The following is a 16453-nucleotide window of genomic DNA, read 5'->3' on the forward strand; positions in this document are numbered from 1 at the left end:
TCATCGCAGCCTTGAACTCCTGAGCTCAAGCAATCCTCCCGCATCAGCCTTGTGAGTAGCTGGGATTACATGGGTGAGCCATTGCACACTTCTCCAGGCTCTTTAAAACAATTATTTTTATGAAACTTGGAGTCAGTGTATGGAAAATGTGGGTAACAATATAATCCGTTGATGCATAAGTTATTAGATGTTGTTGTGGTGGGAAATCTTAGGAAATACTCATGTTTTTCAAGCATCTGGTTATTAATAAATAAACATGATTATTTCCAGGTGTAGGAGCAGGAGCTGTGAGCTGGCTGTTTCCTTGATGCTGAACGGGTGTGGATAAAGGAAAGCTGTCTGGTCGGCAGCCCGACAGGTTGAAGTCAACAGCCATGTCTCCAGTGACTGCAATCATGGAGGAGGTCTGGGACTATGTTTTGAACAGAGCATTCTCTGGCCATCTGTTTCCTGCTCTTGAGTTCCCTCCTTCCTCTTGAGTTCTGCAAGTCAAAATAATGTTCGCACCAAGGACAGGGCTCTAGTCCTAATAATTGGCTACTTTGTCTTCATTTCTGCGGAGCCGCTTGGTTTTGGGTTCCTTGTGCTGAGCCGGACTCGGCATCCAGGTGATACTTAATAACTTTTATTTGAAACAGACCCCAATTTGAAATGGTTAGCTCTTGATTACCAATGCTCCTTAATTTCCCCAACTCCTGGTCACCACATTGAATACACCTGCCAGACTGACACATCTAACATTTGGAGTTCAATTAGTAGTCAGGGCTAGAAGAGTGTTAAAATCTCTGAATTTATAGGGCTATTTTTTTGTGTTGTTATACTTGGTTATCTTAATTTAAAATATGCAAATCACTATATCTCTTTACAGGTGAATTATTTTCTAAACCTAAGGGACATCCAAAGCAACACACATATAATATTAGAATCTTTTAAAACAGTTTCTCCTGATAAGGGAATATGTTCAAGACTCTTTGGATAAAATTGCATTTAGGAAGAAGATGGGCAGTGTACAGGGGACAGTGTGGTTAGGACTATCTCTGTGATTCTCCGTTTGCACGGTTTATAAGTTATTGAGAATGGTCTATATTGTGCTAGAGTTAGCATCAGGAAGAAAATAACACTTTTGTTATATGAAAATATTAGTAAGTAGTGAGAATACACCATAAATTGAATAAAACAAACCTGACATGAGGGAAAAAACGAAAGGAAGTGGGGTGTGGATGGGTGGGTGGGAAAGTGGGACAGGGACGGCTGGGGGGGGGCAGGTAAACCCTGCCAGGGAGAACAGCATACCCTGGGGAGAAGGCTCAGGGGTGCATCTCTGAATGTGCCCTGAACTTCATTCAAACTTTGGAGCTGGTTCTCAATCTCAGAAACTATAGGGGCCAGGCCGGGCAAGAGCCATGGGTAGGGCCATGTGTTTTATCCTGTTTTGTCTCCAAAGCATCTTTCCGGAGAGCTGAAGGTGTCCCAGAGTTGGGGGCTTTGTGAAATTATGCTGGAGAGCAGGAATGAGCCAGCAGGCTTCTCACATTTGTTACTTTGTCACACAGTGATGAGGACAATTTCCCACATACCGTCTCGCCCCACCCGTCATTTGATTACTGCCTTCTAATAAAATATGAGATTTTTACATATTTTGGCTAAAAGGGTCTGTTTGGTTTTCTTTTGCAATCTAATTTAACATTTTATTTGTAATTGTTGAATTTTTTTATTCTTACATTCTTTTCATCTTGGCATAGCTAATGTTTTTCATTATTTTATCAACGTAAGAAGTGCTCTTTTTAAATTTAAGTAGCAGAGAAATAAAATGAAAAGCACAACTCCTTTCCCATTCTGAGCCCTTGTCTTCCTCCTCTATGCAATTCACTGTCTATACTTTCTGGAGTGGCCTTCAAGAAGGTTCTGTGCCTGGGAGAGTAAAGGATGGCCTTGCTAGTAAACTATCTAAAAGAGAGAAAAATGAACCAACAGAAAAAAAATGGGAGAAAACTCTCACCACATAATTGCTCCTTTGAAGGGAAAGATCACAGCACAACTTTGCCTTTGTTTGCTTAACCACCTGTGGCTTCACTCCTTGTCTTTAACATTAATCAACTGTGGCTTAAATTATTTTATTTGAAAGTTTATTTTAACAGCCTTGAAGAGCTCTGAGCAGACAGCAGGGGTGCAAACTCACCTCAGCTCCCACTCTCACCAGACCACATTCCAAGTACTCTCAAAGAAGAGGGGAAAAAAAGGAAAAACAGGGCCGGGCATGGTGGCTCAGGCCTGTAATCCTAGCACTCTGGGAGGCCGAGGCGGGCGGATTGTTTGAGCTCAGGAGTTCGAGACCAGCCTGAGCAAGAGCGAGACCCTGTCTCCACTAAAAATAGAAAGAAATTATATGGACAGCTAAAAATATATATAGAAAAAATTAGCTGGGCATGGTGGCACATGCCTGTAGTCCCAGCTACTCGGGAGGCTGAGGCAGGAGGATTGCTTGAGCCCAGGAGTTTGAGGTTGCTGTGAGCTAGGCTGACGCCACGGCACTCACTCTAGCCCTGGGAAACAGAGTGAGACTCTGTCTCAAAAAAAAAAAAAAGGAAAAACAGAGAAGAGACACAGCAACAGCTGCCTTTTGCTATCAGCTGGCAGCAATCACTTTTTTCTGTTTTTGTTTTTTCACAGAGAACTTGGACATTACCCTGGCAAGTGAGGGGCACGAGGAGGGGATGCTCTGAGTGTGGACCAGCAAGGAGTCACCCATGCTGGGTCCGCATAATAAACATTAAGCACATTAACCAAGAAGTTGAATGAATAGGGAAGGAAAAATTGGAGACCTGCCTCAACCCATCCCAGGTCTTCATAGCCAAAGCTGGGGACGTTTGTCACTCTCCTGTGTAATCCCCTTACACTGTCCTGGGATAGGGGTAGGGGAAGCCCGTGGCCCCATGGGTGGGCTCCAGACCCCACTGGAACATGGGAGGCAGCACTTACCCTTGGTGAGCGGGTGCAGTGGGCCCTGAGGGGCTCAGGGAGCACAGGGCTCAAGGCCCACTCCCCTTAGCCCTGCCCCCGAATGTCTCCAGGTGCTGCCTCTTTCTTCTGCCATTTCTGTATCCTTTTCAATTCCCGCTCTTTTTTCTTATTCTAGATCATCTGGGTTCAAATCCACCCATGTTTAGCCTCCCAGTTTCCAATTTCACTTAATAATGTTGCCACATCCTTTCCGGGTGGGATGCTGGAGTGGAAGGTGAGCTGGGAGCATGTACAGGCGTCAGTTCTCTAGCTCCTTTCCCTGTCCCACGGGTTGGGGGCAGGACAGTGAACATAGTTCCGGGTTGGGGAGGAGAGCTGGCCCCACCATTTCCCAGAGGGGTGGGACCTCCCTCCACAGTCAGCACCAACACAGCACAGAGACGCTTGTCCCAGGACAATAAGTGTTCTGGGCCCTGTGTCACCTCCAGCCCTTGAACAGAGCTGGAAGTGGCCTTGGTTGGAGCATTTCTGGGTCCATAGGGCCATGTATAAGCCAAGAGCAGGCCAGGCGCAGTGGCTAACACACTCTGGGAGGCCGAGGCAGGAGGATCGCTTGAGATCAGGAGTTCGAGACCAGCCTGAGCAAGAGTGAGACTCCATCTCTACTATAAATAGAAAGAAAATAGCCAAACAACTAAAAATAGAAAAAAAAAATAGCCAGGCACGGTGGCACGTGCCTGTAGTCCCAGCTACCAGGGAGGCTGAGGCAGGAGGATCATTTGAGCCCAGGAGTTTGAGGTTGTTGTGAGCTAGGCTGACGCCACGGCACTCTAGCCCTGGGAAACAGAGTGAGACTCTGTCTCAAAAAAAAAAAAAAAAAAAAAAAAAAAGCCAAGAGCAGAGTCAACCTTGTAGAGCTAGTGAAAAGATGACGTCGTTGGGTTGGACAGAAGATTCCAATTTTAGGGGGAAGAGGTGACCATGGAAGGAACAACACAGAAAAGAAACTGTGGCTGTCCTGGCTCTGGAATCTCCATGCAAACTCTCATGGTTTGGGGAGCTCTTTAGCTGCAAACTCCTCTCACTTGACTTCACAGTGAAATTCCTTCTGCCCATTAGTGGAGAACATGCCTGCAAATGTAATAAATGCCTTATTTAAAGTTCCATACTTGCATATACAGACATAAAATGTGAAAAACTTTCCTTTTTCTCCATACAAGATCTCTAGTTGTGTTCTGAATATCTTGGGATATATTTTAAAGTATATTGGCCTGGAATGGTGGCTGATTCCTGTAATCCCAGCACTTTGGGAGGCCAAGGTAGGAGGATCACTTGAGGCCAGGAGTTCGAGACCATCCTGAGTAGCATAGTGAGACTCCATCTCTACAAAATATTTAAAAATTAGCTGGATGTGGTAGCATGTGCCTGTAGTCCCAGCTACTCGGGAGGCTGAGGCAGGAGGATGGCTTGAACCCAGGAGTTTGAGGCTGCAGTGAGCTAGGCTGACACTGCACTCCAGCCTGGACAACAGAGTGAGATCCTATCTCAAAAAATAAATAAAGCATATCATGTTCCTCATTGGAAAAAAGTTAAATGTAGTCTCTAGCTATATAAATATGTTTCTATGTATATATCCCACATATTTCAACCAGATTATTATAAAGTTTCTGAATAAGAGTTTAGCTGAAAGACTATTTTTAAAACAGCCAGATGTAGAATTAAGAAAATAACCAAAATTTTCTCACAGTGCTGAAGTCAAATCAAAACTAATATAACATAAATGTATATTAGTTTTTAAAAAGTGTGGTGAATGGTGATTTCAAAGGTACAGAAACATATATCATGAGAGCTGCAGCCAAAAATGATAACCTGATGAATTTATGATGCATTTATGGTGAAATGAAGATCGTTCTTATCAGAAGGAAACATGGAATGTGGAAAAATCTCATTGGCCAATTAGCTATTAACTTAAAGAAAACTATGTAAAATCACAAATAGATCTAGATCAGCAAAGAGATTTCCCTTTTTGGTGTAGAGTCACTCAAGGTCAGTCTTCCTAATCTCTTCCCCACATGCCGAGTTGTCACCTGTCGGGACTCTACCCTCTCTCACACTGAGTGGCCTGAGGGGTCACTCCTTCCCCTCCCTCCTGTGACTGAAGACAGTGGGGTCCCCAACACCTCAGGTGCCTCTAGTCAGGGCTGTGGCTTTTCCTCCAGGGCAGGGGGCCTGGCAGGGTGTGAGCAGGAGGGACCCACTGTCTCACTGCAGACTGTCCCCGTCTCATGTGTGGACTGACTGCTGCGTAACAACCTACCCCAAACTCAGTGCTAACAACACATGCTTTGTTTCCTGTGAGTTGCAGCCAAATGGTTATTAACCTCTGGAAAAGGCTTGGGGTCTGGGCTCACCAGAAAATTTGCTAAGAGCCCCTGACTTGAGCTGCCCTATAAGGACTTCTCCAAAACAGGGTTCAACTCCCACAGCCTTGGTCCAGGAATTTCTGGGGAGTCTGGAGGTGGGCTGGGCCCAGGCCTGGTTGTCTCCACCAAAAAGAGGGGTGAGGTCAGGGCACGAGGGGAGAGCGTGTTCCCCGGGCCAGGGTTCGGGGTGTCCCTGAGGAAGGAGGAGCCCAGCAGGCCCTCCTTGGCCTGAGCCTAGTCTCTGAGGGGGGCTGAGGCAGGCCCAGGGGTGAGAAAGTGGAGGGAGATCTTGGGGGGGGGGGTCTCAGAAGCTGGGATGGTGGGGGGCCAGCCAGCCCAGGCCTTTGAGGATGCTAAAAGCCCATGACCAGATAGTGATCTGGCTTTGGAGCCAGACAGCCCTGAGTTCAAATTTTGTCCCTGCCCCCTTCTCCATGTGTCAAAAATTCCTTTGCACACAGCACTGTTCACATCCCACCACCAGACCCTCAGTGTCCCTCATTCTATTCTGTCCACTCTGGCCATCACCACTGTCTAGGGACAGGTCTGTCTTCTACACTGTGACACAAGACTGGGGCTCTCTTAGTGGAAGCTAATCCTCAGGTGTTGAAACTCTGTGTCTACCCATTGTTACAGAAGGTTCTGGGTTTCTCGACAGGACTTGTAAGATCCTGACCTCAAACGGCCATTTGTTTAATTCTCTCACCCCACTCCCTGGATCCAAGCAAGACACTGGCCAAGGTCCTGCAGCTGGTAAGTGGCCCAGGCTGGATTAGAGCCCAGGTCTCCTGGACTCCAGTCCAGGGGCCTCCAAACCCCCCTGGCCCAACCCTTCTGATGACTCCTGTCTGGTAACCGTGGATCCTGAGTGTCCCTGAGTGGGCCAACCAGCAGACAGACTTGGTTACAGACACCTGTGAATGAAATCCAGATCCCCAGCGATCCTAGGTGGAGCCGGCAGACTCTGCTCTGGAATGTGAAGCCAGGGACAAAATTCCTGTGTCAGCAGCTTCCTCACTGGCTTGCCCTTTTGGCCAGGAATAAATAGAATGTATTTCCCTCCTGGCAGTGTGGGGTGTTATTGCGTCTGACCTCAGGGAGCCCTTCCCAGGGACAGGTAGGAATGTGGTGGAATATCAGGTGTGCAGGTGTGTCAGGGGTGTAGGAGGTGGCGGGGGGGGGGCGCCCCAGCAAGGGCTGCCTCTTTTCTGGCAGAGAAGGAGGTTGTATCACTCATTTCCTCCAACCATGTCATTAAGATTTCGGGGGCTGACCCTTCTCCCTGCAAAGAGGCTTTGGTGACCAATGACTGAATGGTCAGGCCACATCCCTGCCTTCTGCATGAAACAGAGAATTCGGTGCCTCCTGTCCTAGAAGGGCAGGGGGAGCAGAGAAGGAACCGAACCCCTGATGTGGTTGCTCTGCTGGACAGATTCTGAAAATACCTTCAGCTTCTTTTGATGCAAACCCCCATGATACATTTTTATTCAAGAATTCTGTTTCCTGTGACTGTTTTCCCAAGGTTTCTCCATTGTACCTGCTCCTGCAATTTTCTTATAGAATCAGAGCACACAAGATTCTTAGAGGCAGAAACTATCTCTGCACTTGGCTGTTCTGGAAATCAGAATGAGAGAACCAGCCAGGGGTTCACCTCCCCTGAAAACTGTGTAGGGACAAGTCGGGGACACTCAGGATCCACAGTTGCCAGGCAGGAGTAAGCAGCTCTGCCACATTGGGCGAGAGATCCCACCCTTGATTCTAAGCAGTCACTGTGCGGCAGAGCTATGCAGCCCGGGGTTTGGGGACCACAGAGCTATAGGATAATGTGGATTATCAACATAAAGTGCCCTTTGTAAAGGTGACCAGAAGCCCAGTGTGTGCCTGGCTTCAGCTCTCTTTATATGCAGCCTCATCACAGACTCCTGGCTCTTCATGAGCCCGGCATGTTCCAAGTGGCCACAACTAATGGTTTTCAGATGCCCACAGTGTCCCTGCCTGGCTGGGGACCCACACCTGGGCTGGCCTCTATGGCCTATCTGACACCACCCCAGACTCTGTGAAAGTTATTCTGTCCATGTTGCAATAACACATTGAATGTTCTGTTTCAACATTCCATGTCACTGAAGAGCTCTGGTCACATGCAGGCAGAGAGAGAGGGCTTACATTCATTATGGGCACCCACTGAAAAATAGATGATATAACAGGAAACCGAGGGTTTCAAGAAACATTTCTAAAAGCCAAGATAAGATTAATTGGTTTTATATGGTCCTACAAGTGAAACATATTAAGAACAAAATCTGTAAAAAAATTTAAAATCCCAATGGGCAGTATCAAAATGGTGCCATTAAGGCAGCTTTTCCCTTCCTCACTGATAGTTCCCAAAAGCATCAGGAGAAACACACTTCACCTTCTAGAAAGTGTGGAAATAACTGAAATATCAAGCAAACAAATAGGCAGAAGGGGCCAGGTGGATGTGTGAGAGGAAGCAGAGAAGGAGCTCACAGGTGTAGGGCAATGATCAGAGAGTGCTGAGAAGGTGTGTTTCTCCAGGGGAGAATTATTCTTACTGCGGGACCTAAATCCTACAGAGCAGCGAGGACCGAGTGTAGTATCACCAACCCAAACTGGATCTGAGACACAAGAAAGCAAGGCCCAGGAAGGAATCCCAGAGCCAAGAAATGTGTGCAAGGAAGAACATGTATGAGGCAGGAGAAACAAAAGACTGCACCATGGAACCCCCACACCTGACTTCTCAGTGGTGAGGGAGTTGTCAAGACTAAAATAGACACACACACCCCCACACACGCTCCAACAGCCTCGATCACGCCCTTCCCTTGTTTGCTGTGTGAACTGACTACAAATACCAGGTCCAGTGTTTTGCAACAGATTATGAAACTTAATGACATATGAGCCAATAATACTAAAAGGCAGACAGTAGAATAGCAAAAGGAAGAGGTGTAGAGAGAAAAAAAGATGAAGTAAGAGACTGGCCTAAGAAGGACACTTGTAAAAATAAAGAGGAGATGGAAAGTGGCACTAAATGTCTCCACATCTAGTACATTCAGTCCAAGTACAAGAAGATTGCCCGTATTTTGAGTAGACACAGCTCTGGAAGTTTCTACTACATTTTCTACCAAGTCGTTTCAGTGTGAGTTCTCTGTGATTCTGAAGGATGAACCTGTAGCTTTTCTACCCTACAAATTGAGCCTCGGTACAATGTGTGTCAGTGCTCAACAGCCCATACGTGTGTGGCCACATAATCTCAGATGCCCCATACTCTTCATCAGAGGAACTGAGCTCGTTTCCATGGGCCGACCCTCCTACACTGGGTGATGCAGGCTCACCACAGAGACCGAGTTCCTGTGGTCTCCAGGATCACATCTCTGCCCAGTGTCCTCTGAGCAGGGTTCAGAGTGTCCTGTTGCTCTGAGTGAAGGCCACAGCCACATCTTTGAAGTTTACTCCCAACTAACACAGGATACACACTCCTGCTCAGCCTCCGATGGCTCCCTCACTGTTCATAGAGGAAGAATGAGTGTGGAAGAGGGAAGGGGGAAAACTAGGTGAGGTGGCCTGAGGACAGGAATCTCCCACTTTCCAGAATCACTAGGTCTGATTTAAACAGTGGGAAATAAATCAGAAAGGAGAACTGTGAAGGTTAGCCAGGTTAATAGAATTTTCAGACGTTTTATCAGTTGTGTCTAACAGAGAAGAGAGAGCAGGCCCACCATGAGGATCAAAGACATCACTGTAGGTGCCTCAACACCTAATAGCTGGGTCACCTCCCACGGGTCATCTCATTTAATCCTCACAGCAGTGCTGGATGGTTGGACCTAAATCACCCACATTTTACCAAGAAGAAGCTGAAGCAGGGGAACTTCATCCACTCACGTCCCCCAGACCCCTGGCCCAGCCCTGGGCCCCACCCCACCATCCCAGCCTCGGAGCCACGACCTGGGGAGCTTCCTGTCTCATCCAGCAGCTGTCCAGGCCTGGAGAGGCATCTGAAGGAGAATTCCTAAGCCGGGACCAGACTGAACCATCATCAGGGGTGGGAAGCTAGTGCAAGATTTGGCCACATCAGCAGGAAAAGAGATTAGCAAGGTGTGACTCTCACGTAGTAAGGATAAAGTTATTTTGAGAAATTTCTGTATTTACATAAACACAAACACAAACACAAATAAGTATTACAGAGGGATGAGGGGAAAGTTGGCCCCACAAAAGCAGAACTCCCTGGCCAACATGTTTAAGTTTATTCACTAAATTTTCTTCTAATAATGCCGTTGCAGTTCCTTTGTTATTTGTCATAATAATTCAGGTCCTTTTATGAATTTGTGAATGGTGTGTAGTTGGCATCTATTTTTCTTTAAATTAATAGCCAAGTGGTTAGATGCCACTTTTACATATTCCATTTATTTCAATTGTTTTGAGATTTTATCTTCATCACACAATAAAAACACAAATATAAATTGACCAGTCTTAAATTTTTGCTGCTTTTCATGATACACGTCTGTGAACTTTTAAAACCACTGAATGTTTTTAATTAACATAGATTTACAGTGTTTTGATTTAATTTGAGCATTGCAAGTAATTATTTGTTATTTTCCTAATTCTACCTCTTCTGCCTGTCTTTGAGAATATTTTGTCTTTCAAATTCCACAAAAACTATTTGGAACACTACTGCTACTACTCCTCACACACAGCAATCTTTTACAAATAAATTTTCCCCAGCCATAATATATTTTATATTGTTTGGTAAGACATCCATCAGGGGACCACTATGTGTTATTTTATATGGAAAGGGAGTAAATATTGTCCCTTTTTATTTCTGAATTTACAGTGTGAACTTTAAAAGAAAGAACCTGCTATATTTGCATTCATGTTCCACATGAATGTAGAAAGTAATTTCATTATGAAGTCAAGTGAAAGGTATTGGGAGGCTCAAAAATGACTTAAATTATGGGAATTTGGATGCATATTGAGAGCCAGGATAGACACAGTCTGTCTCCTTTATCAACTGTGCCATGGGCAGCTCCATCCCCAGAGAACTGGAACCTCATTCCCAACCCCAAGCACTCACCATTTTGCCACCTCCCCAAGGTGACTCCTCACTAGTGTTGTCCATGTGTGTACATGGGGACCTGGACATGCACCAGCCAAGGCTGCTTCAAGTCCCTGGTCAGTGTTTGGAGTTTACACACAACCTGCATTATTGGGACAGTCACACCTACAATATACCACTGGTGACTGAGGGGGTGTACCACCCCACCTTGGGAATGATGGGGACAGCTCTTCTTACCCAACTAAAGCCCGTGTTCTTTTTGCTTTTGTTTTTAAAGATGTGGTCTTGCTCTGTCTCCCAAGCTGGAGTGAAGTGGCCTGATCATAGCTCACTGCAGCCTGGAACTCCTGGGCTCAAAGGATCCTTCTGCCACAACCTCCCAATATAGCTGGGACTACAGGCATGTGTCGCCATGCCTGGCATTGAGCCCATGTTCAAAGTCCCTCCTTCACCAAACAACCAGAGGGAACCTGCACCATCTTCCACCCCAGACCTATGGCACTTGAGGCCACAAATGCCCCTAATGATGGCATTTTGTAATTGGTGGAGACTCGAAATTTCTCTGGTCTGTTAGTGCATCCTGAAGAATGAAGTATTAATGGTTCTATTAAACTTGATGATCACCTCTCTGTCCCTCCTGTGGTGAGGAATGGCTTGTCCTGGGGTCCAATCTGCCTCCCCAGACCTGGGACAAGCCCCCTTCCCCTCTCCTTCCCATCACGGGCCTGCCTCTTCCCTTCCTGGGTCCAGTGCTTTGTGGTATCTGTTCATTGTGGGCTTTTAAAATTATGCTGGAAGTGAGTATGATTTTCTCTTTGTTGATTTTATTTCTCAACCAATTTTATGTCAAATTTGGCAGATATCTGGGAGGTTGAGGCAGGTGGATTGCTCGAGGTCAGGAGTTCAAGACCAGTCTCAGCAAGAGCGAGACCCCGTCTCTACTAAAAATAGAAAGAAATTATCTGGCCAACTAAAAAATATATATAGAAAAAATTAGCCAGGCATGGTGGCGCATGCCTGTAGTCCCAGCTACTCGAGAGGCTGAGGCAGGAGGATCGCTTGAGCCCAGGAGTTTGAGGTTGCTGTGAGCTAGGCTGACTCCATGGCACTCACTCTAGGCTGGGCAACAGAGCGAGACTCTGTCTCAAAAAAAAAAAAAAAAAAAAAATTGGCAGATAAAGAGTCTCTAGGGTACCTACAATGAGGTCCTTCTTGACAGGCCTCAGAAAACACACCTCAGCCCCTCCAACCCCTGTTCCAGCCCAGTGGGAAATGCTCGTGCTCTGGGGCTGGCGCATCCTGCCGGGCCTGATTTGAAATGAAGTTTGGGGTGGGGCCTCGACCATTTCTCACCATTTCTCAACCAGTTCTATTGTCAGGCACCCCCCCCCAGCCCCCAGCTGCACCGCAGCTGACTCAGCAGGGTCCCTGGTTAGTCAGCCCCTTCTTCTGAGAAGGTCTGAGTCTCCCGATGTCTTCTCTAAATATGTTTCTCAGCTTTGTGCAGTGGCAGTATCGTAGCCAACGGGGTTTATCTGAGGCGTGATTATTGCTCATTGAAATTAAAAAAAAAAAGTTTCTCCCCTTTGTGGCAGTAAATCTAGATCCACGATTTTCCAGAATCCTCTAAGCCTTATGCCTCTCTGGTCTCTTTAAAATCAAACCCCTATGGAGGCAAATAAGACCCAGCGTTGTGACGTCCCAGCCCCTCCCACACCACTATTGTATGGTGGGGCCAAGCGGGCTTGGAAGGGGCAGGGCAGTCTGATGGGGTCTGGGTGGTTTGGGACCTGGTGTTGCAGGATTGGAGGGAAGGGATAAGGCAAGGCTGCTTGGATCGCAGGAGCGGGTGTGGGGAATTAGCAGGAGCAGGATAAATACCCTCAGCCTTGGCAAAGAGGGCTGGGAGGGGTCTGTGACAGGATGATTGCAGGTATGGTCCTAATTACTCCCTTCCTCATTCATACCACTTGCAACGTGACTTTGCAGCCTCTATCAAGGCTGGGTGTCCGTTTCTCCACCCCCTTGAATCTCGGCTGCCCTTGTGACTTTTGTAATTCCTAGAACACAGTAGAATGATCATGTGGGTGTCTGCGACCAGATTTCCTATGAAATTAGAAATTAATTTTGTCCCAAATGCTTATAATTCCAGTTGCTAAATTACTTCATGTCATGCTCCAAGGCTTATGTAGTATTTATTCAATGATCAAAAGGGGACCACACTTGCATAGCATTAAATACCACATACTCTGACACTGCAGTAACTGAATGACAGCAAAAAAATCTGTTTGCTGCGGTTCCTTGCTGTCCTAACTGCCAAGTGAGCCAAGCTTGGGATATTGGCTTTTCAAGTGTCATCATTGTATTACTGTTGTTATTCTTCCCTGTGAGTGAAGTATATAATGTCATTTCCTCTAAAGGTATTATTTATAATGAACATTACCATTACAATTTGTGTAAGTACTGCAGCACCAATAACTGAGTCTCTTTCATCATATACTTATGTGACAATGCTGGCTCTTTCAGCAATGCTGATTATATACTGTGCAGTTATCAGGGGGTTACAAAAAGAAAAAAAAAGAATAAATAAATAATAAAATAAACAAGCAATGCTGATTATAAAGTCTAAGTTTAGACTTCACTCAGGAGACTTCCTTCAGTGGTGCTTCCACTGTCTTTCTCAAGAAACTAAAACTAGTATTCTCTGGCCAGCCAGTTGGAGGATGAGAGACCACAAGGAGAGCCCTGTTGTCCCAGCTGAGGACATCCCAGAGGAGCCTGTTACCAAGCAATGGAGGACATGTGAACGAGTTCCCTGTAGATGAGCCAGCACCCAGCCTGCCCACGTGCTGAGCACCAATATGTAGGTGACCCCTGCCAAGATCAGCTGAGCTGGCCCAGGTCAGTAGAACCACCCTGATGACATGTAGACTAATGAGAAATCATAAAGTCATTTTTTTATGCCATTGATGTGGGGTAGCTGATTCTGCAGCACTAGCAAACTGACACGTGGCATATTTTAATGACAGGTACTAGACCTCGGGACTCCCTGAAAACCTCCTTGATTTCAGGCCCCAAAGGGCTTATTCAGACTTCGTAGATCATACTCTGTCCTCCCAGGACATGTTCTTTAGACATTTCTTATGTGCTCTGTATCCCAGCGTAGGAGGTTTCTCAGTTGCTTCTATCCTTACACCGTGAGCTGCCACCTGCGCTATGATGAACAGGGCTCTGTCCATGGTGCTGACCAAACCCAGCAAAGTTGCAGGGTTTAAAATCAACACACAAAACTCTGTTGCGTTTCTATACCCTAATAATGAACAACCTGAAAAGGAAATTAAGAAAACAATTTCATTTATAATAGCATCAAAAATAATAAAATACTTAGGAATAAATTTAATCACGGAAGCAAAAGCCTTGTATAGTGAAAATTACAAACCTTTGCTAAAAGCAATTAAAGACACAAATAAATGGAAACACATCCTGTGTTCATGGTTGGAAGACAATATAGCTGCAATGTTCATGCTACCCAAGAATCTACAGATGCAATGCAATCTCTATTAAAATCTCAATGGCAATTTTGAAGAACTAAGAAAAAAAATCCTAAAATTCATATGGAATCTCAAGGGACCCTGAATAGCTAAAATAATTTTGAAAAATAAGAACAAAGTTGGAATTGTCAACTTACTCATTTCAAAACCTATTACAAAGTGACAGCAATGAAAACAGTGTGGCACTGGTGTAAAGACAGACATATAGACGTAGGGGATAGAACAGAGAGCCCAGAAGTAAACCCTCACATATATGGTCAAATGATTTTTTTTACACTTATTATGCCATGAATTCCCCCTATTCAGGGGATAGGATCCAGTGTTCCAGCTCCTTGCCCTGGGTTCCCACAGAGTGAGCTGCTCTGGTGGAGCAGGGGGCACTTCAGGTGAACCCAGGCACCTTTCTCATTGGCTTCCTTCTTTTTCTGATCATTTTCCTTCATGCATTTCAGGAAATTATCTCAGATCTTAGAGTGCTTAACATGCTCAATACACACATTAATTCTCCTGCAAGAATCTTGCCCTTAACTTGTTTGTTTACAGCAATGCCAACAGCAGGCTGGGGAACACTGTAGAGTCCTCCAGTGTTGCCATGGTAACATTTGTGGGCCATGCGTTTTAGAAGAGTGCCCATGGCCCTGATGCTACGATATCACCTTTCTGGTAGATTTGCATGTATGGCCGAAGGATCAACTCAATGTTTTCTAAAAAGCCTAGAGAACATATATCGGGTGCCTCTCCTCTTTCCCTATGTGTTCATCATTTTGGCAAGTTACTGGAAGATGGCTGTTCCAGCCAAAAGGGAGGCTGGTCAAAAGACTTTTGACAAGGCTGCCAAGAGCATTCAATGAGGAAGGACAGTCTTTTCAGCAAAAGGTATTGGAAAACTGGATATCTGTATTCAAAAAAGGAAGTTGGACCCCTATCTCTTACCATACACAGAAATTAATTCAAAATGCATCAAAGGCCTAAATGCAAGAGTTAAAACTATAAAACTCTTAGAAGAAAATATAGGGGGAAAGCTTAATGACATTGGATTTGGAAGATTTCTTGGATGTGACCCCAAAAGTACAGGCAACAAAGTAAAATGGATAAATTGACCTACATCAAAGTCAGAGGGACAAACCTCAGGGCTGTGTATTCTGAGCATTTACATTCCCTACAGAAATAGGCACAAACTTGATGATTCACTTTTTGGCAACAGATCTAGTTCCTTGGTTAACCACCCCGGGTTTTTCACCTTCTGCCTTTCTGGAGGTTTTTCTATTCCACCGTTGATCAGGGCCACCTCTGAAGGAAATTAGGGAGATCCCTGATAAAGTATTCCTACTGAAGAACCTAATAACTTTTTAGATTTCTTACTCCTACTAACTATTCAGGACTCAGATTCTTTGAGAAACTTTCTCCACCTTCTATGACAAAATTCCATGCATTAGTATGTCTGGTGCCAGCTGCTGTTGCACCTATCATTCATTAACATGATATGTTAATTGGTATAATTTGCTCATTTCTGTGTCTTCTACTCTAGGCTATGAGCTCCAAGGTGAAAGACTGAAAGTTCTTTTTCTAAGATTAGGAACAAAACAAAGATGTCTGTTTCCATCACTGCTATTGAACATTGTGCTGGAAGTCCTAGCTGGACCTTTTAGGCAAAAAAAAAAAGAGAGAGAGAGAGGGAGTTAAAAAGCATCAAAATTCGAAAGGAAGAAGTAAAAGTACCTGTTCACAGACAACATGATCGTCTATATAGAAAACATTTCATATCCCTCCCCTCAAATAAAAACACCTGTTAGAACTAACAAACAAATTCAGCAAAGTTGCAGGGTTTAAAATCAACACAATAAGACTCTATTACGTTTTTATACGTTAACAAACCTTAGACAACACAGGTGACCCCAACTGGCGTCAGAGGGCCAGGTACACAGAAGTATTGAGTAGACATTATACTTTTCCTTATGTGGATGAACAATAAGAACATCTTTCATTTACCACTCTCCTTTAGCACATCTCTAAAAGTAGAAAGAGATACCCCCATGAGGAATGCTGTCTTCTTACCACTAAGTTTAAGAAAAAGAAAAGAAAAGAAAGCAAAAAAGAAAAACCTAATGCTGGCAGTAGTGTGGGTGCATCAACAAATACTGGACTTCTCAGGAGCTGCTCCTTCATCAGTGGGAAAAGAACGTTGGGGGTTCTAGGTACCCTCCTCAGTTCCATTTCTTCCACAGAGGTAAAAGAGTACAGTTTTTTAAAAAAAATAAATTCTTTATATAATAATAGACGTTGCCCTGTAGTAGTCAGCACACCTCAGTGTCATCAGCCAAAGGTTCACGTACAAGCCCCACCCAGCCTCTCTTCTCACATATTGTATAACTCCGTTTATACGAAATATCTGGAATAGGTAAATCCATAGAGACAGAAAGGAGGCTAGAAGCACCTTGCCGGAGGCTGGGAGAGGG

General features: G+C 45.1%; 1 long non-coding RNA gene and 1 pseudogene across 1 annotated transcript; both read left to right on the top strand.

The window, feature by feature from the left end:
- Positions 1–11: 11 nt before the first annotated feature.
- Positions 12–530, top strand: LOC123623928. Its single transcript, XR_006730042.1, has 2 exons — positions 12–51; positions 271–530. It is a non-coding gene; the product is annotated as an uncharacterized LOC123623928 (long non-coding RNA).
- Positions 531–11941: 11411 nt separating this feature from the next.
- On the top strand, positions 11942–12069 carry LOC123624934 (annotated as a pseudogene).
- Positions 12070–16453: the final 4384 nt, after the last annotated feature.

Source organism: Lemur catta, chromosome 19 (genome assembly GCF_020740605.2).
Source record: "Lemur catta isolate mLemCat1 chromosome 19, mLemCat1.pri, whole genome shotgun sequence".
NCBI lineage: Eukaryota > Metazoa > Chordata > Mammalia > Primates > Lemuridae > Lemur > Lemur catta.